General features: G+C 49.4%; 1 pseudogene across 1 annotated transcript in view; it reads right to left on the reverse strand.

Annotated features, from left to right (window-relative positions):
• LOC311247335 (synaptotagmin-9-like) overlaps positions 1-2,500 on the reverse strand; it is a 216,319-nt pseudogene that overhangs the window by 47,350 nt on the left and 166,469 nt on the right. The window lies entirely within an intron of this gene.

The following is a 2,500-nucleotide window of genomic DNA, read 5'->3' on the forward strand; positions in this document are numbered from 1 at the left end:
CTTCTGTAGTGTGGCAGTAGAAGGGTAAGATGCATAGTGTGCCGTAACTGTAAATATCTAAACAGATGTCGTTTCCCAAGTCAAATTTCTCATAGAATTCCTCAAAGGACATGAAAATGTGGTCTTCTAAAGTGTACATATGGCTGTTACACCCTGGCCCTGTCAGAGGTGTTGTCCAGTACTCCTGGTCCAGAACTGGGGGTCTGAGAGGGCCATATCAAAGTGTTGTCCGGTACTCCTGGTCCAGACCTGGGGTCTGAGAGGGCCATATCAAAGGTGTTGTCCGGTACTCCTGGTCCAGACCTGGGGGTCTGAGAGGGCCATGTCAAAGGTGTTGTCCGGTACTCCTGGTCCAGACCTGGGGGTCTGAGGGGGCCATATCAAAGGTGTTGTCCGGTACTCCTGGTCCAGACCTGGGGGTCTGAGGGGGCCATATCAAAGGTGTTGTCCAGTACTCCTGGTCCAGACCTGGGGGTCTGAGGGGGCCATATCAAAGGTGTTGTCCAGTACTCCTGGTCCAGACCTGGGGGTCTGAGAGGGCCATATCAAAGGTGTTGTCCGGTACTCCTGGTCCAGACCTGGGGGTCTGAGGGGGCCATATCAAAGGTGTTGTCCGGTACTCCTGGTCCAGACCTGGGGGTCTGAGGGGGCCATATCAAAGGTGTTGTCCAGTACTCCTGGTCCAGACCTGGGGGTCTGAGAGGGCCATATCAAAGGTGTTGTCCAGTACTCCTGGTCCAGACCTGGGGGTCTGAGAGGGCCATATCAAAGGTGTTGTCCAGTACTCCTGGTCCAGACCTGGGGGTCTGAGAGGGCCATATCAAAGGTGTTGTCCGGTACTCCTGGTCCAGACCTGGGGGTCTGAGGGGGCCATATCAAAGGTGTTGTCCAGTACTCCTGGTCCAAACCTGGGGGTCTGAGAGGGCCATATCAAAGGTGTTGTCCAGTACTCCTGGTCCAGACCTGGGGGTCTGAGGGGGCCATATCAAAGGTGTTGTCCAGTACTCCTGGTCCAGACCTGGGGGTCTGAGAGGGCCATATCAAAGGTGTTGTCCGGTACTCCTGGTCCCAACCTGGGGGTCTGAGAGGGCCATATCAAAGGTGTTGTCCAGTACTCCTGGTCCAGACCTGGGGGTCTGAGAGGGCCATATCAAAGGTGTTGTCCAGTACTACTGGTCCAGACCTGGGGGTCTGAGAGGGCCATATCAAAGGTGTTGTCCAGTACTCCTGGTCCAGACCTGGGGGTCTGAGGGGGCCATATCAAAGGTGTTGTCCAGTACTCCTGGTCCAGACCTGGGGGTCTGAGGGGGCCATATCAAAGGTGTTGTCCAGTACTCCTGGTCCCAACCTGGGGGTCTGAGGGGGCCATATCAAAGGTGTTGTCCAGTACTCCTGGTCCCAACCTGGGGGTCTGAGGGGGCCATGTCAAAGGTCTACGGTCTTCTTTTAGTTTATATTTCCTGACCACCTCCCACCAGACCGCCAGGGAATGGTCCACCATAAGATCGCCTCCCTGTTGGACTGTATGTGTCTGTATGTGTCCAGACCTCCTCCCTCCTTTACAATGTGCAGTGTTTTAATTGTGACTCTAGGCCGGCCTCCTGCCCGTAGACATCTGTTTATCCCATGCTATTAATTGGGAGTCAGTGGTATGAATAAACTTTTGATCCATTCCAGTCATGTGCATTCATCCCATATTTTGCCAGCGTCCACTAAAACTGATTATGTTCTGCTTTGGTGATGTATTTCTTAGGCACAATTACTGTATCATATAACTGCATTACATGCGCTCATGTGTGAAGCTGTGAGGTTTGCGGAACGATTCATCATAATCACCGGCCCTACTATGCACTCAATACCACACGCTGATTACAGGGTGCTAGGACACAATATAATGGCAATTATACAATTAAGAATAGAAAACCACCACATGGATATTGTAAGCAGGGTAGATATATACTATATACACATACTTGTTTACATCTATCATAATTCACTTCCATAAACCCGGGGTCCGGTTAAACCAGGCTTGCCAAATTTTATCCTCATAGTCGATAATTATAATGAATGTATGTATTTATTCTGCTGGTAGCGTGCCATTCGTCTTGTGATTAGCTCCTCTGTCCAGTGCAGCTCAGGCAATGTCCACGGAGGCTGGCTCACTCAGAGAGAGGTGGCAGTTCTCCAGACATCTGCACCACACTGTAAAAACTGAGCATCATCTTTAAACTATCAGCTAATTGTATTCAACCAAAACTGTGTCAAATGCAATTCATAAATGGTTCAAATTCATTGAATTCAGCTCAATTTCGATTTCAAAAGGCACATAGTCCTTTTTATTATGTATAGGTTACTAATAATTACTTAATAAATATGAATTAACCCCAATCCCAGTTTTTACAGTGTACTGATTCCCTTGACATGAGCAGGTGCGCACGTGTCGACTGAGACGGCCGCTGCTGCTTTCATCTAATTTGTACGTTTTTATTGTATTAATTTT

This window comes from Notolepis coatsorum (genome assembly GCF_963971535.1).
Source record: "Notolepis coatsorum genome assembly, chromosome: 20".
NCBI lineage: Eukaryota > Metazoa > Chordata > Actinopteri > Aulopiformes > Paralepididae > Notolepis > Notolepis coatsorum.